Consider the following 21,684-nt stretch of genomic DNA (forward strand, 5'->3'; position numbering starts at 1 on the left):
AATGATGTGCTATCCTTTGAAATGGAACTAACTGTGGGTGTTGGATGACTTGGTGATTTTTCCTGTGACTCCAACACGTAGATTGAATTTGAGTTAACCGCTTCCAACATTTTATCAGAAATTTTCGCCAGTTGATCGAGGCTGTCCTCTTTCCAAACTGTTAGTAATGGTCCGACAGAATCAGGCATCTGTCCGAAAAACAGCGTTCGTATTACTGCTGCACTTCCTAGGTCTGGAGCAAGAAGTCTCATGTGTGATAATACTTCTGATGGTTTCATACCAGCAGTACCTCCACCTTGCAATAATCGTCGTAATTTACTTTCTGCTGATTCCGAGAACTTCGCCAACAACCTGCCTTTAAGAATATGGTAGCGATTTTCAGCAGGAGGTTGTGTGACAAGATCTTCTACCGTGAGAAAAATATCATGCTCCAGATGTATAGCGACCCAGTCGAACTTATCTGTGTCAGATGTGACGTCACTAAGCCGGAAACCTCGTTCTAGTTGACCGAACCATAGCTGTGGATTTTGCTTGTTGAAATTTGGAAAATGCATGCGTTGCCAATTTGGACGAGAATTGACTGGGATGCAAGCATTTTGCAGTACTTCGATGCTATTCTGCACTGTCTGCAGCTGTTGTTTCACCTCTTCGTTCAATTGTGTCATTTCACTGTCGTGGAATAAATCCTCCTCACTGGAGTCTAGATTTGCTGTGCTACGTAGTTTGTACCGACCGCTCGGCATAACCCCTCTTACCAAGCCAAACGATGATTATGGGCTGTTGTGAAATTCAACGAAATTGTGAGCGTCGTCAATTTTCCGGAATGTTCTGAGAATTCGCTAGCAGTAGTGTAGTGCGTGCGCTTTCGCTAGATCGAAACACACAAGCAACCGTATCAACTCCCAAATTTCCTCTCGTTGTAATCGGGGTCACCACTTTAGTGTTTACGCTTATTTCAGATATTTATTTAAACACTTATTATTACTCATACAATCAAATAAAGGAAAATTACAAAGTTCAAAATGTCTTGTTTCTAGCGCTCCGAAAATATCGACGACGACCAGTCTCTAAAACCCCAGTTGACAGCTGCTGAGTGTATCTATCAAACATAAGGGGTATTCTCCAAATCTTGCAAAGCCATTGCACGTAGCACGGATTGCATGGATTGCATAACTTGCAAACACACAACAACAAAATACATGGGAAACGACATTTCCTATCGCTGCAAAATATGCAACGTCGAAACCCATGTATATATTTTGCAAAATAGCATAGCAAGATATATGCGACCCTGTGCTAGTTGTTTTGTTGTTGGAATTGCTACATATTTCTCTCATTCCTCTCATCTCGCTCACTTCATTTTTTTCTGCTGTCTCTTGTTATTGTATTTGATACATAATTTCGCTGCTTGCTACCCATGCATTCTACCACTTTGCAATGGGGTGCTCTCGTACTCTTCGAAATTTGGGATAGTATTTTTGCATTTCGTGCAATACGTGCATCGTGCAATACTTCGAGAATACCCCTATAGATGGCTGGCAGTGCTGCCGCAACCTAATCGCAGCGTATGTACATACATACATATGTAAATAAATATATACGTACATAGGTTGATTGCAGTTAATGTGGATCTGTTTCTATTTTTTAGTAATCTATGTATGTCTATACATATTATATATGTACATACACATATGTATGAACACATGTATGCATAATACGCGGAAACTTTTTGAAGTGAAACAACACTTAGAAAAAGACCAGAAGAGAAAGTAAAAATAAAAACAAAAACAAAGTTGCGAAAAGATAAAGGCAAAAATGAAGACCAAGGTAAATTTAAACACTTTACTTATATAAGGGCAAGGGTGAAGGGGAATATGTATATGAAGAATATGATAAACATTAAAGTAAAAACAAAGATAAATATAAAGAAAAAGATGAGGATACCGATAAAAGTATAGATGAAGATAGTGGAAGAAAGATTAAAATGAAGGTAGTTTTAGAGAAAAGGATATAGACAGAGGCACAGAGACTCAATCTGGGAACTATTTCGGCATTTTAGAGATTTTCGGGATTCTCGGGACTTATCGATATAGTTAAATTTCTGCTGAAACTAGAACGAGATGTTTCTGGATTTCATTTATTTTAATTCTAAGTTACAAGAAAAATGTGCCAGCTCAAAAAGCGAAGGAGAAGGTAAGAAGAAAATAGTGATCAAGTGACAGTATAACTAGTGTTACCAAATCCAAGTAAATTGCTATTAAAATTTTGCATGGTAGTATTTGCAAAATCAATAAATTCCTACATTCCCCTTCACGTAATTTAAAAATATTTTTCTCAAAATTCATTTAGTGGTAGTTAGTACTTTTAATTATAACTTGAAGGATCAAGTCGGACAGTCTTTGCTCTAATTCGTTCCAACCGACGAAGTGGGGTGCCCCCTGGTTTTATTTAGGTACTTTGCTCTGGCTGTTGATCCACGCGTTGATGATTGGTAGAACTTTCGTTTTCACTACTTGAAATTTCGCCCTCTGCTTACAGGTCAATGTCAACCGGATCGCTTTCTCCCAATCTTCTCCTCCTAAGCCCTTATTTGGTCTTGGTGGCGCCTATATGTCACACCTCCAGATTCGATAACGTACATTCGGCTACCCTGCATTTTGATAATCTTCCCCTGGATCCAACGGGTTGTACCAGAGTACGAGCGAATCCAAACTGTATTTTCTATGGCGAATTTACTCATTGTTGCATGTGGAGTTGTTGAGGTAGGAATCAATGCGGATAAGATGGTTCGCGGCTGTCGACCATGCAACATTTCCGCAGGAGATTTACTATTTCTAGGATTCGGTGTACTTCGATATGTAGCCAGATACTTATACAATGCTCTTTCAGCGTCGCCTTCTTCCATCATAATATTTTTAAATGCTTGCTTAAATGTGCGTACATACCTTTCCGCCAATCCATTTGATGAAGGATGGAAGGGTGCTATGGTAAGATGATCAATGCTATTGTTCTTACAAAACTGTTTGAATTCCGATGATGTGAACTGTGCTCCATTATCAGTGATGATAGTATTCGGCAGGCCTTCCACCGACAGAATTCGCAGGAGTGCTGCTATGGTGATCTTCGTAGTTGCTGCTGATAGTTTCACGGTATATGGAAAATTGGAATATGCGTCGACGATAATAAGCCACATGTGATTGTAAAATGGACCTGCAAAGTCCAAATGTATCCTCTCCCAAGGTTTTGTGGGCTGAGGCCAAGGGGAAAATTCCCGCTTTGGATGACTTGCATTGGCTTGGCAAATACTACACTCATTATGCAACTTGTCTATTTCCGCGTCTATACCTGGAAACCACACGTATCGTCTTGCCATTTGTTTCATACGACCTTTGCCCCAGTGCCCATCGTGTAGCATAGCAAGTACTTTCCTATATGTAGCAGCAGGTAATACAACTCTTGTATAATCTATTTGAACCATTACTACTCCCTTGTGCACTGATAAACAAAGTTTCCGCTTATAAAATTCATCGAGTTCAGCTTGGTTTGGCAAGTTCTCAGGCCAACCTTCTAGTATATATTTCTTAACTAGCTTAAGGGTACTGTCTTCCTCGGTAACCTTTTTCAAGAGTTCTGCGTTCAGAGTTGAATCTTCAAGTGCTGCCTGATATACAGCATCTACCCCGAGTAAGTTGCTTTCTTTTTCATCGAAATCGTGGTCATCTCCAACTGGCAACCTGGAGAGAGCGTCTGCCGTAGCGTTGTCCTCCGACTTTTTGAAGTGAATGGTGTAGTCGTACGCTTGAAGTACTATGGCCCAGCGTTGAAGTCGGTGAAGCACCATAACGGGTAGCCTTTTTGACGGATTAAAAAGTGTAGTAAGTGCTTGATGGTTTGTAATGAGCTCAAAATGCCGACCGTAAAGATAGTCGTGACTGTGACACCGTATATGATGGCCAAAGCTTCCTTTTCAGTTTGAGAGTAGCGTGCTTGGCTGCTGTTGACGGTTTTAGAGGCATGCGCGATAGGCCTTACCATTCCGTCTGAAGCATCAACTGCTAAAATAATAGGCAGTCTATCATCGTAATGAACAAGTTGTGCGGTAGCTATGATAGCATTTTTTAATTTCTAGAACGAATTTTCTTCCAGTCGCACCCATCTATATTCAACATTTTTACGTCTAAGTTTGTTTAAAGGCGCTGCAAGAGATGAAAAGTTACTGATGGACTTGTTGTAATAATTTACCTTGCCGATAAAAGATTCGATTTCTTTGATATTTTTCGGCGCAGGCATGCGTTTAATTGCTTCGACTCGCTTTTCTGATGGCATCACTCCTGTAGCGTTGATAATATGCCCGACGTACTCGACTTGCTTTTCCGCAAAATTACACTTTTCCACCTTGCATGTAAGACCGTGAAAGCTTAAACGCTTAAAAATTTCTTCCACATTATGGATGTGCTCGTCGTTATCTTGACCGGTGACGATAATGTCATCCAAATAAACGGCACAATGCGGAACACCAGCGATGTCTTCTTCCATAAAACGTTGGAAAATTCCAGGAGCACTAGCCATTCCGAAAGGCATGCGCTGAAATTGAAATAATCCAAATGGAGTATTGATAACCGCGAATTTTTTCGCCTCGTCGGTTAAATTGACTTGCAAATACGCGTCGCTTAGATCGATTTTTGTGAAATATTTACCACCTTGTAGCTTATGGAACAACTCCTCTATTCTGGGTATCGGGTACCGGTCTATTTGGATTTGGGAATTCAAAGCGACTTAGAAATCAGCACAAATTCGAAATTTACCATTTGGCTTTCGCTCAACTACGATTGGCGCTGCCCATTCACTCACGCTTATAGGTTTCAACACTTCAGCTTTAACAAGTCGCGCAATTTCAGCTTTCACATCAGCGTGAAGAGCAAATGGTAAATTGTAAGGCTTAAAGAATTTTGGTTTTGCATTAGGCTGAAGAGTGATATTTGCCTTAAACGTTTTGCAGTTTCCCAGTTTTGATAAGAATATTTCCGGGTGCTGGTTAACACACTGCCTAAGATAAACGCGCAAATTTAGCTGAGATGCCTCTTCCGTGAAAGAACAATTCTTACACACGTTACCAGAAATTTCGTTATCTTGCAAGTCTAGCTGAAATTTCAGCATTTTGAACCAGTCTAGCCCAAGAATATTGGTTGCGCGTTCAGATTATAACAAGCAGCGGTAAGGATTTGATCGTATATCTCCATTTAGCTTTAACATTAGTTGTTCCTAAAAGAGGTAAAACGTTCCCCCCGTACGCCTTCAGAATTTTGTTAGTGGGTTCACATCTCGGTTCGCCCAATATACGGTATGTAGGGAGGCCTATGATCGAGCACGTTGCACCTGCGTCTACTTGAAATTCAAACGTTCTGTCATTGATGTCTCTATTTATTAGAATTTTATCAGCAGCCGTATTTGTTAACGATACCTCGGCGACGCCTATACTCTCAAAAAGCGCATTACTCACGACGTTCACATTGTCTGCATTCTCTTTTTTTCGACTTGGGGAGGTTGATCGTGCTGAAGAATGCGATAAACATACTGAAGCAATATGCCCTACCTTACCGCAGGACCGACATTTCGTTTTGTTCTTGTAATGGAAACGTTCGCTCTGTTGTGCGTAGATCCACAACTAGGGCAAGACTCCCCGCTGACTGACGAGCTTCGTGATTTACTTCGACCTCCGTTCCGCTACTTTTCGAGTTGTTTTGATCGGTGAATGGCATTTACGGCTGGTGCGTCCCCCTCACCCTTAATCTCCAAGCACGTTTTGATTGTTGACTCGTATACTGTGGCTATTTGCAACATTTCATCTAATGTAGGGTTAGGCTTTTGGAGAGCTGCACTTCGCACTTTGTCATGTGGTGTATGCATGATAATCATATCTCTTATGTTACTATCGAGAAAAGATTTTCGGCACCCATCTGCAGCGCCACGCAACTCAGCCACCCATTCGACATACGTTTGACTTGGCTTCATTCTAATTGAATAAAACTTAAATCGGGCAGCCAGAATATGCTGCTTTTCAATAAAGTGATTATCTATAAGCGATTTTACCTCATTGAAGGACTTCCCTTCCAAGTTGTTGTCGCTTAGCTTTTGTAGCAGCTCGAACGTTTCCGTACCGATCCATGACAGAAGACTCGCGCGTTTCATAGTGTCCTCTGTGACATTGTTGGCAATGAAATGATGTTCTAATTGCTGAACATATGAGGCCCATTTTTCTACATTTTTATTGAAGCTTCTAAAGACCGGCGCAGTACTTGAGTGGCAGTCAGTGCCTAGCACGCGCTGCAACGATGCTAAGTTTTGTTGCAAGATTTTTTCAAGAAATTCGTTGTTTGAATCCTGAAATTTTACCAATAGCGAAGAAAGCGCCCTTTCGTCCATTTTCTCGTCGCCAATGTTAAATTTCTGCTGCCATTAGAACGGGAAGTTTCTGGATTTCAACAGTCCATTTATTTTAATTCTAAGTAACAAGAAAAATGTGATAGCTCCAAAAGCGAAGGAGAAGGTAAGAAGAAAATAGTGATCAAGTGACAGTATGACTAGTGTTTTACCAGATCTAAGTAAATTGCTAGTAAATTTTTGCATGGTAATATTTGCAAAATCAATAAATTCCTACAGATATAATAATCGATATTTTGTCGGCTTTGTGATCGATTTTTTATCGATATTGTTATTGATTTTGCTACCGATATTTTCAGAACTTATCGATATAATGATCGATATTTTTATCGATATTGTTATCGATATTTTTATTGATTTTTCTACCGATATTTTCAGAACTTATCGATATAATGATCGATATTTTTATCGATATTGTTATCGATATTTTTATTGATTTTTCTACCGATATTTTCAGAACTTATCGATATAATGATCGATATTTTTATCGATATTTTTATTGATTTTGTTAGCGATTTTGTTATCGAATTTGCTATCCGTTTTGTTATCGATATGGTATAGATTTTGATGCCGATATTTAAATCGATTTTGTCATCGATATTTTTACCGGTTTTTTTATCGATATTTTTATTGATTGTGTTAACGATTTTGTTATCAATATCGCTTTTGTTATCGATATTTTTATCGATTTTGTTATCGATATTGTTACTGATTTTGCTATCGATATTTTCGGAACTTATTGATATAATGATCGATATTATTATCGTTTTTGTTATCGATGTTTTTTTCGATTTTGTTATCTTTAGTTTTATCGATTTTGTAGTCGATATTTTTATCGATTTTGTCATAAATATTTTTAACGGATTTGTTACAGATATTTTTATTGATTTTTATATCGATATTGTTATCGCTTTTGTTATCGATATTTTTAGCGGTTTTATTATCGATTTTCCTATCGATATTGTTATCGCTTCAGTTATCGATATTTTTATTGATTTTGTTATCGATTTTGTAATCGATTTTTTGATAGATTTTGTAATCGATTTTGTAATCGATTTAGTCATCGACTTTGTCAATTTAGTTATCGACTTTGTCGGTTTTGTTATCGATTTTGCTATCGATATTATTATCGATTTTTATATCGATATTTTCATCGATTTTTTTTATCGATTTTGCTATCGATAGTATTATCGCTTTTGTTATCGATATTTTTTTCTTAGTGTGTGCTTTCGTTTTTGACTTGGATATAACCTTACCATACCACGTATTCTACGTTTAAATTTAGCGTCTGTATCTCCGATACAGCCTGCAGACCAAGACGAAGGCGCTGGACTGTTTTTTTTTTTAGTTGACCATTGACCTCGGAATTCACAATAGGGAATTTATTTTTGACGAATCCAAACAGTTTGGCTTCCTTTCAGCAATACTAGGAGTTTTAAATACTATTTCATTTAGGTCTCTATTAATTTTCGACCGCTAGATATAAAATCTTTTTCTATAATTTTCATTTAAAATATAACTCATTCTATAACAAAAACCGCATAAATCATTTTCGCAAACTTTGTACAAAATTCATAAAAAGAATCAAGCTTTAAACAATCTTCGTCAAAATTTCAAACTTTTTAACCAGAATTAAAAAAGGCAGTTTTGTAGCCCGTTCAATTTCAGTAATAAGGTGGAAGTTTCAAGTAGATTTGAAATTACCGTTGATTTATTAGAATTTTTTTTTGTTGAGGGTATTAAAACTTGCACTTTACTACACTGAAATTGAACGGGCTACAATACTTCATACCGAAAATTCCGATTTAAAAGTTTGAAATTTTGATGAAAATTTTATAAAGTTTGATTCATTTTTATAAATTGTGTACAAAGTTTGCAAGAATTATTTATACGGTTTTTGTTATAGAATGAGCTATATTTTAAATGGAAATTAACGAAAAAGATTTATGATGGAAAGCATTATGAATATTGTGAAAAAACTAAATTATGGATACTTCTGTGAGTGACTGTATGTATATATGCAGTGCGAGTTTATTTGTTATTTAACCTTAATAGTAAAATAGTTTCGGTCAAATCATCACTTAAATTTGACCTGCTGACGGTTCTGTAACTTTGCGATGAATAACGAATGATTTGTTATCGCAAGGCTCGTATCGAAATCGTTATGAAAAGGATTTCCATGGAAACACAATGCCGGCGAACTCACCACAGCGAAATTTCCTCTGTCAAAATGAGAACACCCGCCGGCATATGAAATTGAACAAAGCGAAATGCGAAGTTTACTCGGCGGCGTTTCGCGGCGATAGATTTATTTCTATCGCTCTGCTGGGCGATGGCGGCAGTAAATGCCAAAGGTGGCCGTACGTTTTTTTTTTTGCTTTCAAAGTTTTAGAAGAAAACAACAATAACACGAATTATTTTTGTTGGATGAAAAATACAGTGATCGATTCGTTAAATCTGGCTTAAAATAAAATAATTTATAATAATTCCCCCTTGCCTTATATTTCTATTTGTTATCATTTCATCATTTCTAAATATGGTTGCGTTTTTTAAAATATGGTCACTTAAATTATAAGTGCGACGAAATGGTATCAGCTGCTTTCGCTACCGCTCTAATTCTGTTAAAGTGGGCGAATTAGCAGGGCGAACGGTGAGCGACGGCATCGCCCAATTCGGCGAACTTCGCCGGTCGCCGGATATTGTGTTTCAATCATTTCTGTAACTCAAAAAATTCACCTTGCGATATGGCTGTTGTGAGTTGTTAACATATCGATGGTACGACTGGAATGAAACGAACCATATGTAATTTCTGGCGCGAAGTTGTTTTGTATACATTAAATAGAAGTTTAATAAGTGCAATATTTATTATAAACCCGCCATTTGTTTGCACATATTTTGATTAATTAACAAGTATGAGCTAATATACCCATATTTATGCATACATACATACATACATACATATATCACGATTAAGGAAAATAGAGATTGCGCCCATCGTAGTACCGCTAATCCGCTCTATGTGAATTTGACAGAACAGCTGTGTGCGCGACGTCATCTTGGTGCAATTGTTGATTGAGGAAAACCAAATAACGATTTAACTGGGTACGGTTTAGTTATTTGCCCAATGATTTTGAGCTATTGTGTTCGAAAGGTAACCCGATCAAAAAAATTTTACACACTTGTAGACAAAGGCCTACACTTTATTGTAAACCCTAATTTGATAATTTGCGGTCACTAATTTATTAATAAATTCGGTCTGAAAAATGCACTTTTTTGTGAATTTCGGAGTGAGTTATACGCAAATATACTGTGGATGACGTAGCCATAAAAATGTTGAATACCTTTGATAACAGAAAGTTGTTCTGCACAAAAATACGGTTTATCAAGTTAACATTTCCGGTGTTAAAATGCCAATTTTAGACCATTTTCCAATGGTTCCCCAGGGGTATTTGGAAGCTTTTAAAGGATCAGGTGTGACTTTTCACAAAGTTTGGACTATGCCCTTTCTAGTGGGTTAGATGTCAACACCCATGCCCCCTCCCATTCAGCCCACTAACCCAAAAACAGTGGGCAAATAACTAAACATTCCCAATTTAACTATTTGTCTTTTATTTTTTTTTGGCGTTGTGGTAGCGCACTACCCTCAAGTGACCCTTTGAAACCAGGATAAGTCTGTTGTTTCCGTCGAGTTCCGCTCCCCCCGGGACTGCCGCCAAGCCTTTCAAGAGCCCTCAATCTTTTCATCGTTTCGGCGATTGCGTCGCATGCTAATCTCAATTTTTCACTGCTTTCCAGCATGTTACGTACGAACGATTCGGGGGAGTAGTTTCCTCCAAATACGCGGCGAGTCTTCCGTCTTGTGTCCTCAAAACGGGCACATTCGAAGAACACATGGTATACGTATTCTATAGCCTCCCCTCCGCAGTGGTCGCATATACGATCAGATTCGCGTTTAAACCGGTAAAGGTACGCCTTAAAGCACCCGTGACCAGCTAAGAACTGAGGTAGATAGAAGTCTACTCGCCGTTCGTTCTGTCAAGCCAGCGTTTTAAATCCGGGATACAGCGGTACGTCCAGCGGCCGCTTGGTGAGTTGTCCCACCTTTGCTGCCAGGCATGCCTACTGGCATCCCTTGCCGCGTCAGTATATCGATGGGGTACATTTCAGCGACAACCAATGCTGCTTCGTCGGAGACTGTTTTGAACGCGCAGCATACTCGAAGTGCACATAATCTGTAGGTTGACCTCACCCCGCGGAAGTACGAAGAGTATTGCGATGCGTTGTGCCAAACAGGCGCCCCATACAGCAATTGGCTCTCTACAACACTTGCGAGCAGCTACCGTCGGCGCTGCTTTGGCCCGCCCATGTTTAGCATTATCCTCGATAAAGCTGCCACTGTCGTAGAGGCTTTTTTATTGGCGTATTCAAGGTGGGTTTTGAATGACAGCCTCTTATCGACCATAATCCCAAGGTACTTGACATGGGACTGAGTAGTGACGCTGTTCTTGTCAATTTGTATGATGACCGCTTCTAATTTTTTTCTTCTGGAGATAAGTACCGGCTCCGTTTTCTGCTCCGCAAGCTTAAGACCATTTTTATAAAGCCACGATTGTACGACTTCAATGGCTTTATTGCCTTTCTCGCAAATTTCGTTTAAGTGTTTCGCAGTAACCACTATCGCGATGTCATCCGCAAAACCAATTACCTCTGTCGCTTTGGGTACATAATGTTCCAAAGCAAAGGACCAAGCACAGAGCCTTCAGGGACTCCACTTGAGATTTTTTGATTTGTAATACCTCCCGAGGTTTCGTGCTGCAGCCAGCGGTCTTCGAAGTAGCTTCGTATGAGCCTTCTGAGGTACAAAGGTACACTGATATGATCCAGTGCGTCTAGGGTTTTTGCCCAGTTCGCCGAATTAAATGCATTTTTAATGTCGAGGGTTAATACTTAGTAATATTCTTTGGAACCTCCGAGCCAACGCGAGCCACTTATTGCGTCGCGTGCCGCTGGGTAACAAAGTTTACTGCGTGAATGGAGATCTTCCTTTTCGGAAGCCAAACTGGTTATCCGATATACCTTCTTTAGCTTGGATTTCGTTTTCGAGACGGTTGCATATAACACGCTCAAGGACTTTTACCGCCGAGTCGAGCAGACATATGGGCCTGTAACTCGAAGGTTCCGTTAGAGGTTTACCGGGTTTAGGCAGCAGTATTAAGATTTGCTTCTTCCAGACTAGTGGAAATGTTCCCTCGGCTAGGCATCCGTTAAATAAGTCCGTGAACGACGATACAAAATTGGTGGTCGCCAGTTTCAGAACTAAATTAGGAACCCCGTCTGGGCCGGGAGACTTATTATCCTCTAGTCTTTTTGCAGCTTGGAGAACTTCGTCGTTGGTGACCTCATCAAATGAGTTTAAGAGCTCCCTTGAAGTAGAGGAAACCAGTCTCCTCTGATCGGAAAAAAGTGTGTTTACCACGGTTTTGAAGAACATTGGGCATGTTGGGATGGCATCCTTTGCGACGTGAAGTTTTTTCATCGAAATTTTGTATGCTGATCCCCAAGGATTTTTCTCAGCGTCGTCGCAAAACTTGAGAAAGCATTGACGCTTGCTATCTTTTATTGGCAACACAGATCGGAGCTACTATAAACAGCTACTTAGCCCCTACAGAACCTGAATGTACCGAGGATCTAGAAAAAATGGTCAACGCATTTGCCTCGACCAGCTCAGAGGCCCTAGGTCAGGCGTGCCCTGATCCTAAGCCGCGGGGTAAATATAAACCACACTGGTTGTCGCTGGAGTTAGACCCGCTTCGCAAATCTTGCAGGAAGCAATTCAATGCCGCCAAAAGGCTTAGCTGTGAGCTCGAATGGCAGGAGTACAAGCGGTTACTCCGGGCCTATAAAAAAGCTCTGAGGGAAGCAAAGAGATCTTCCTGGAGGGTTTTTTGTAGTGGCATCGAAGGTGTTTCCGAAGCTGCCGGGCTGCGAAAAATTATCTCCAGATCTCCCAACCCGATGGGCTTCTTACAAAAGCATGATGGATCCTGGACCTCCACGGTAAAGAAAACCCTTGAGCTACTCATAGATACCCACCTTCCTTGGAACATAGTTGTAGGGGAAAACTCCCCTTCTGTAACATCTTCCTACGCAGTGAACATACCCATCTCGGAAGAATGAGTCAGATGGGCAATACAAAGTTTTAAACCATATAAAACTGCAGGACCAGATGGTTTAATACCTGCACAATTAATTAAGAAACTGGATGTGTCTGCAAAATGGCTCATAAGTGTTTTCAAGGTCTGTTTCAAGTTTAATCACATACCGCTGGCATGGAGAAATGTTACAGTCGTCTTTATTCCAAAGGCCGGAAAAGGCCTCACATACTAACCCGCAGGATCTTGGGCCCATCAGCTTGTCCTCCTTTGCTCTTAAGACACTTGAAAGGATTGTTAGCAGCTTCCTTTCTGACACCATAGACAGTCGTCTATTGTCTGATAACCAACATGCGTACCGTAAAGGTAAATCGACGGAGACCGCACTTCATAATCTGGTCGCCTATATCGAGAAGTCCTTCAGCGTTAAGGACTTCTGTCTCGCAGCCTTCTTGGATATTGAAGGCGCTTTCAACAACGTACTTCCGGAGGTTATTACTGACGCCCTTGCAGTCGCCGGAGGTTGTTGCATACGCCGACGACATTGCAATCGCTTTCAGTGGAAAGCTGCCGCACACGCTATGCGAGCTGATGCAGCGAACGCTTCGGGATGTATCCAAGTGGTCTACCCGCTGTGGCCTGAGCGTCAGCTCAAGCAAAGCGGAGCTCTTCCTCTTCAAGAGAAGGTATAAAATGTCTTCCGTCACTCCACCGGAGCTAAACGGCGTCCGGTTAAGTCTCTCTACACAAGCCAAATTTCTTGGCGTTATCTTAGATAAGAAGCTGTGCTGGAGGGATAATATGATTCAGCGTTATGAGTAGGCTTCCGTTGCCCTCTATACTTGTAAAAGGGCCATAGGCAAGAGATGGGGCCTCAGTCGCCGGATCTGTCGATGGATATTTATAGCGGTCGTCAGACCAATCCTCCTGTATGGAGTGATCGTGTGGTGGCCTGCGTTAGATAAAGAGGTCAACCTCAGGCTTCTCACCAAGGTGCAAATGTCAAGTATGATCTGCATAAGCGGAGCGCTCAGAACCACGCCAAACGATGCTCTGAACATATTCTGGATCTTCTGCCACTATATTTGGAAGAGGAGGAAAACGGTCTTGCATCTCTTGTGTAAATGCCCTGCAATGTGCAGAAGCAGGCTGCGTCATCTGGGTTCACCATTCCTGGCCGACCTTAGGAAGGTTTCAAATACCGATGCGAGGTGCGTGATGAGATTCATCAGCGACACGAAGGGGTTCAATGGGGAGGATAATTGAACGGTGTCAACTGTGGTAACACAATGGGCCTTCTATCTATGGCCTAAGTGTGCCGCTAGGGTGGCAGCCACTTCTTCCTATCTACCTACCTAAGTACGTGTCTAGCCGCTTTGTATCTCTCTCTGTACTCCGCGAACTGGGCCCTTCCTCTTGGAAACGCCTTCTCATCTTGATGCACTCAGCTATCAGCATTTGTATGCGGTCGTTCCACCAAAATACAGCACGTTGTTGCTTCGGTGTTGACTTCCGTACCATTGCTGCATCGCAAGCTACTCGTATATTAGCCATTAGCTGGGAGGCCATTACATTCGCTGATCCTGCATACTGTGTTGGTCTCATCATCTCATTGATAACTTCGACGTCTAGGGTGTTAGGTTTCCATCCGCGGCGTTTTTGGCACGGTTGTTTATTACGTAATCTGCGCCCATTCAAATTAATATCGCAGATGATTGCTGAGTGGTCGCTTTGAGTATAACACTCACTCACTTTCCATTCGGAGAGCGTATACAAATTTGCGCTGACGAATGTGATATCTATGATTGACCCGTAGCCGTTTCTGTAAAATGTGTATTCCGCTCAAGTGTTTAGCAGGGCCACATCCAGGAATGCGAATGCTTCAAGCAGAGATCTACGCTTCGGGCTAGTACGCTTAGAGCCCCACTCTATCGCCCAGGCATTAAAGTCTCCCGCAATAATAAAGTGCTGTCTGGTGTTAGCATCCATGACGATTTTCTGAATGATCTCTTCGAAATCATCTAAAGGCGTGCTTGGTGGTATGTAGCAGCTGTAGATGTATATGCCATCTACATTTCTACAGACGAAGCCGCGTTCTTGGGTTATGCGTTCCATATACGCGGGATGTGTACCGCATGTCCAAATTGCAGCTTTTCCGCTGGAGTCTTGCGTCCAGTTAGGTTAGGTAGGCGGGCTGCCTCCGCATGTGGAGGCACACTTGGACTCGACTGAGCTGTCCGTTGTGATGCCCTCAGAGGGGGAGGGAAAAGGGATGCAGGGAGGGTAGGGGAAAGAGGGAGGAAGCTATGGGGGAAAGACGACACCTATGGCTTTTTGCCGCAGAAACGCTCCGTGCTCACAACGAAGCTCTTCAGTCGACTGATGTCCACTCCCGAGAGCTCATCGGGAGTGTGAAAGAAGTGCGACCCAAGGTGTTTAAACCTTAGGCTCGCAAAGGCGGGGCACCAGAGCAGCAGATGTTGAGATGATTCCACCTCGTCATCCTCCATGCAGCTGGTGCAGTAAGGGTTATCCGCAACGTTCAGCCTTACAGCATGGTTACCAATCACACAGTGACCGGTAAGCACTCCCACCAATAGTGAGAGATGCAGCTTGTTTAGTCTCAAGAGCTCCCCAGACCGCCCCCGGTCCACCCGTGGCCAGAAAGACTTAGCCACCTTGCACTTCAAGGTCTTCGCCCAGCGCTCGCTGAGCTGACTAAACGCCCATCTGTCCAGAAGCAGACCACACGAGGTCAGGGGAGCCCCCAGACCCTCCCTATCCGAAAGTAATTCCTCGAGGGTTCCCTGCCTTGCAAGCTCATCAGCCATGCAGTTGCCAGCGATTTCGCTGTGCCCTGGAACCCAAATAAGCTTAATAGCAAAGTAATCAGACGCGGTCGATAGGGAAGTCAAACACTCCCTCGCCGTTTTCGAGNCAGCGATTTCGCTGTGCCCTGGAACCCAAATAAGCTTAATAGCAAAGTAATCAGACGCGGTCGATAGGGAAGTCAAACACTCCCTCACCGTTTTCGAACGCACCGTCAGGGAGCCAAGAGCCCTAATGGCTGCTTGGCTGTCAGAATAAATATTTACCTCCTTAACAGATGTTACACTAGAGAGCAACCAATCCGAAGCCTCTTTTATCGCGGCCACCTCAGCCTGGAAAACACTACAGTGATCAGGTAGCCAATATTTCAGGTTGGTGGAGAGCTCTTCGCAGAAGACACCTCCGCCAACCTTCCCATCCAGCTTCGATCCATCTGTAAATAAGTTCACAGGTCCTTGATTCCAGATACTGCACCCCTCCCAATCTCCCCTCGCCGGGATGTGGGTGGTAAAAGATCCATTCGGACCCAGAACCGGCGTGCAGTGGTCTGTCCGAGCCGGTAGGAACCCGAAGTCTCTTAGAATTCTGGAGTGCCCATAGCTTGAGGTGAACTTAGCCTTACTGCGGCACGCGCAGCGGCAACCCTGCCAGCTATATCTATAGGCACAACATTTAACATGGCATTAAGCGCAAGAGTAGGTGTGGTTTGAAGTGCAACACTGATTCCAATTAAGGCAGCTCTTTGCACATTCTCCAGCTGCTTGACGATGTAGGCCTTGTCGAGTGCGTTCCACCAGACGAGTACCCCATATAATAAGATTGGCTTGATAATAGTTTCATAAAGCCAATGCACTACCTTCGGCGAAAGACCCCAGCGCTTGCCAATGGCCCCTCTGCAACAATACAGTGCTACTGTAGCCTTCTTGACTCTTTCCTCCACGTTAGACCTCCAGGAAAGCTTACTGTCAAGGATCAAGCCCAAGTACTTCACCCTGTCAGAGAGCCTTAGAGGAAGACCACCCATTGAGGGAAGACGGCAATTCGGTATCTTATACCTTCTAGTAAAGAGAACAAGCTCCGTTTTGCTGGGATTTACACCCAGCCCGCAGCTAAACGCCCAGTTCTCAACTAAGCTCAAGTAACTCAGCTCAATCATCGGCATAGGCAACTACCCGACAGCCACTTCTTTTCAGAGACACCAGCAGGTCATTGATTACAACGACCCAAAGCAACGGCGAGAGAACTCCCCCTTGCGGGGTACCTCTACTCACACTCCTCCGGATAGAAGCGCTGCCCCACTCTGCCGCAACAGTTCTATTGCAAAGCAAGCGGTAAATAAAACTAGCTTATTTAGGGAGTTAACTACAGCCTCAGGCAAAACATTTTTAAAAGCCCCCTCGATATAAAGGAAGGCACCGACCGCAAACTCATTCTGCGAGAAGGATTGCTCAATATTTTCAACGACCGTGTGTAAGGCCGTTTCGACAGACTTGCCCTTGCAATAAGCATGCTGATCCAAGGAAAGGCGCTTCCTGAGGATCCCGCTCATTAAATGCGGATCGATCAGCCTCTCCAGCGTCTTCAAAAGAAACGAGGAGAGACTTATCGGCCTGTAATCCCTAANAGCATGCTGATCCAAGGAAAGGCGCTCCCTGAGGATCCCGCTCCTTAAATGCAGATCGATCAGCCTCTCCAGCGTCTTCAAAAGAAACGAGGAGAGACTTATCGACCTGAAATCCCTAGGTGATACATGAGAGGCTTTACCTGCCTTGGGAATGAATACCACTCTGACCACCCTCCAAGGCACCGGAACATGACCGTTAGCCAAACAGCCCTCGAAAATGGGCATCAACCAGCGGCACGACACTTCTGCAGACTTCTGCAGTTGGGCCGGTATTATGCCATCGGGGCCTGGGGCCTTAAAGGGCTTGAACGATCTAATGGCCCACAGAAGGCGATCAACGGTTAGGATTTCCGAGATATTCGTCTCGGGGATCGACGTCCCCAAACGCATCCCCCCCGGATCTGGGTTGCAGGGGAAATGAGCATCAAGGAGCATCCGAACAGACTCCTCGCTAATCATTGCCCATCCGCCACCTNGGAAATGAGCATCAAGGAGCATCCGAAGAGACTCCTCGCTGATCATTGCCCATCCGCCACCTTCGTCCCTGATGTATCCCAGGGGAGCGGGATTCTCAGAGAGAACTCGCCTAAACCTTGAACACTCCTGACTGCCCTCCACGCTTTCGCAGAACAGTCTCCACGACGCCCTCTTCGCTTTCCTAATCTCGGACTTATATGTCCCAAGCCCAATCTTATACAGTGCCCAGTCGGAGGCTAATTTACTCTTCCTGTCCCTATTGAAAAGGCCTCTGCTCGAGGCCCTAACATCGGAGAGCTCTTCCGACCACCAGAGCGGTTTGCTCTTACCTTTGTGGTAACTCAGGGGACAAGACATATCAATGGCCCTTTTACATGAGGTGGTGAACACACCAATTAATTCGTCAATTTCGCTTTCAGTCCAGGTCCCGCCCCTCACGGGCGCAACCGGAAGCATTTCCTGCAGACTTCTGCAGTATGAGTCCCAGTTGGTTCTCCTCAGATTCCTGTAAGGTTTGTGCTTAGGACGCGCTTCGTCCAAAGCAAATTGTATGTACCGATGATCGGAGAAGGAGTGGTCACTAAGGACTCTCCAGCCAGATATACGGGACATTATATTAGAAGAGGCCAGCGTGATATCTAAAACCTCTTCCCTAGTTGCCGTTACAAAAGTGGGGTCGCTCCCCCTATTACATATACATAAATTTTCATTTAGAATAAAGATAAAGAGTGACTCACCTCTAGTGTTGATGTCTGAGCTGCCCCAAATCGTATGGTGGGAATTCGCGTCAGACCCAATAACAGCGCGGACCCTCCTGCGTCTAGCTTCTGCCACCGCATCCCTTATTAAGCGCGGAGGTGGCTCCACCCCGTCCTCGTGCGCCATATACGCAGAGATCAACCAGAGTTCTCCGGTTGCACCCTCCAGGCTCACCGTCACAATGTCACCATCGCTGAAAAGAGGCAGAATAAAAGCATTAAGTTCCTTCCTGATGAGCATGCAGGATCGAGGTCTACCTGCGTCCTGCACCACCAGTCTGTAGTCCCTCGTCCCGATACCAGGAACCTTATTGCAGCTGCTCAGCCACGGCTCCTGGATCAGGACTACATCAACTCCACCTTGCTCAAGGCGGATTAAGAGGTTGGCTGACGCCGCCTTAGAGTGCTGAAGATTGATCTGAAGAATATTCATCCTCCGAAATCCTCTCCAACCTCCCTCCGCAGGCGCCATCCCCATCGGACGCAAGGAGCATTTCCTCCTCCGCCCTGACCGATCCCGCAGTTGAGGGAGGGCAGCCTTTCTTTCACTGTCCGACATGACGGATTCGACCTCCATACCTACGGGGACATCCTCCGCATTCGTATTCTCGCCCGCCAGCGCAACCGGAACAGGCTCGTCATATACCCTGGAGTCGGTCTGGTAGACCTTCATGACTACCTTCTCGAAGCCATAGTAAATGACTCCCTGTTTTCCGGCGAGAGACTTGAGAGATTCCGTGTTCAGCAACATCAGCGCTTGCCGGGAGTCACCGTCGGAACTCTCAAACCGGATTGCCTTCCAGTTGTGCGCTGGAAGGTCCAGGTTGCAGTAACGGAAGATGTCTTCCACCTCCCTCAGCGAGGAAGGTGCCGAGGGAAGCCAGACCCGAGCACGCGGACGCGAGGGAAGGTCCACCTTGCCCACAACCTCGAGTCTGGCTCCCTTCCATACCTCCCCGACCAACGCTACTGCCGCCCTGTAGAGCGAGGCCGACCGCTCGTCGGCGCACACCACCTTCTTAAACATACCCTGGTGCCAACCGGCACTCTCGCACCGCGGCGGTGGCCCCGGGTTTTCCTTGATCACCCTCATAAAAACTCCTGATAAGGCCGACGAAACCTTCCTCCAGTCTTCCCTGGCGATGGCCCCGTCCTCCTTACCCCGACCCAAAAACGCCCAGAGGGATAGAGCCCGCCTGTTTAGCGATCTCGCTAAAGAGCTTAGGCGTCCTTCCCGCTCTGGGCTCCTTGGAGAGGGGGGTTTCCCCCTCCTGCGATCTCTGCCGCTTGACAGGGTTAGTACGGGATGCACTCGCATCCCCAGGAGCACCACAGCTCTCCTGGCCGTCGCTTAGCACCCCCCTGGCCCACTCGAGCGATCGCGCGTGTTGCTCAGATAGCTGCGCAGCACCCTGCTCACCGTAGCGCGCCAGGATCTTGGTAGCCATGCGACGGTCATCGCGTGCTTTCCTGGCCGGCCCAGCGTGCCCTTTAGGCCTGACGGGGGGATTTCCCCCAGATTTATCCGCAAGTCCTTGGCTGGTACGGGCCACACAGTCCATTGCCCTTACGCCCAGAGCCGCAGACGATTTCATCTGCGGCCCTGCCTCCGTCCTGCACGCAAGCGAATTCGCCCGCGCCCCTAACCCCGAGTCTAGGTGCGGTGGGTTCCCACCGGCACCAACAGAGACGAGTGCAGACGAAGGGGTCGGCTCCGACCCCTTACTGCACCCTGCAGCAGCAGCTGCCCCACCCTGCCCACGAGTCGATTCCGCCTCGTTTAAAGAGGAGCGGAAGAGAGGGATCGCTTTCGAATCCCCTCCACCGCTCGCAGTTTTGTCCGTAGACATAGGTTTTTGGTTTTGTTTTTGTTTTTATTTGTTTGTGTCCATCTTGTTCGTACGACCACCTACCCGACGAGGCAGGCACAGTGGTCTAGGTCATAAAAGGGGAATTCAAACGGTCCACTACGGCAGCGCCCCATGCCGCAGCAAGGCCACCGTTACTCGCTGAGGCGGCCCGGTGTCAGGAGGGCGCCGTTAAAATACAGTGGGTCTGGTAAACCCCCTGGCTGCAAACCTTCCAATGGGCACGGTGTCGCTTAACACCCTGGATTAGGGGGTCGGCAGTTCTTGGTCACCGCTCACAAGCAGCCCGAACCATAGGAAATGGAGTGCATTCGCACAGTACCCGGAGGTAGAGACACGATTACACTACCACCCGATGATAAGGTCTGGTCGTGATTCGACTAAGCCCCCGCACCAACGACAAGGTGCCTGCCCTGCGTCCAGTTACCAGACTGAACTTTCTACGGCTCACTTAGTAAAGCTACGTCAGCCTTTAGCTCCTCTACAGTTTGCGACAAAAGATCTTGTGCGGCTTCGCAGTGATTGAGGTTAAATTGTATTAATCGCAAAGCTGTTTTAATTTATCCAGTGATATACCGGGCACTTGGCGCCCCCAGTATAGTGGCCCGCGCGACCGGTTCTTCTTTTAGCACACAGTATGCATTTTGGAGTGTTAGTGCATGACTTCGCTATATGACCTGCTTCCCCGCAATTAAAACACGTGCTCCTGTAGTCGTTTCCTCCAGTGCAGTTGCGCGATATGTGACCGTAACCGAGACACTTGAAGCAGCGTCGGGGTTGCATTTTCTCGCGAATGCGGCATATTACCCCGCCGATGCGAACTTTGCCGACTCCTATTATTTTTTTTGCTACTACCGAAGGCAATGAAATATTTGCGGTCTGAGTACCGCCATATGCTTTCCGTAGTGACCGTATATTCGACGGATTTACTACGAAGTCAGGGAGCTGGGAGCTCAACGCTAAGCATACCTCTTCCTTCGTGGTTATCTCATCTATATCGCGAACATCTACCAGTGATTCTTGGGTCAGTGATTTAACTTCCGATTTGCCTGTAAGCAGTTGACCAATCGCTGCCTTCAATTACGCCGTATTCGCATCTGACGATTTGGTAAGTTGGAAAAGGAGTTCCCCGCTTGCAGTTTTACGTACTTTTCGAACCATTGTGTTCATCTCTTTCAGGGCACCTTCACTCTTGACCGCCTTTAAGATGTCAGCGTATGTACATTCGCCCGTGCTTTTAACGACGATGGCATCTGGGCGGGCTGGTTTATTTTTAGGGCGCTTCTTCTTCGTTACTGTTGTCCACGCGCCATTGTCATCCGCTGCTTTCCCACCATCACTGGCGGCTGCTTTGGCAGGACCATCGCTGACGTGGGGGCCACTTTTTTTGGTTCTCCTTATGCCTTTTGGGGATGATTTGTGGGGGTGTCGTATCCCCAGGGACTTGCTCCCGGGTGCGCTTCGTCGATTGTAGCTTTGCTATCTGCCTCAGGGATGGGGTTCTCTGAGACTGCTTCGTGTCTTTTTCGGTGATA

At 44.9% G+C, this 21,684-nt stretch overlaps 1 long non-coding RNA gene across 1 annotated transcript; it reads right to left on the reverse strand.

Moving 5' to 3' along the window:
- Positions 1 to 565: 565 nt before the first annotated feature.
- LOC108366605 (uncharacterized) lies at positions 566 to 20,431 on the reverse strand. Its single transcript, XR_001848110.1, has 3 exons — positions 20,346 to 20,431; positions 13,223 to 13,225; positions 566 to 580 (listed from the first exon to the last, which is right to left on the reverse strand). It is a non-coding gene; the product is annotated as an uncharacterized LOC108366605 (long non-coding RNA).
- Between the last annotated feature and the right edge of the window lie 1,253 nt (positions 20,432 to 21,684).

This window comes from Rhagoletis zephyria, unplaced genomic scaffold (assembly GCF_001687245.7).
Source record: "Rhagoletis zephyria isolate East Lansing unplaced genomic scaffold, Rhagoletis_zephyria_1.1 Rzeph_scaffold_02335, whole genome shotgun sequence".
NCBI classification, from domain to species: Eukaryota; Metazoa; Arthropoda; class Insecta; order Diptera; family Tephritidae; genus Rhagoletis; species Rhagoletis zephyria.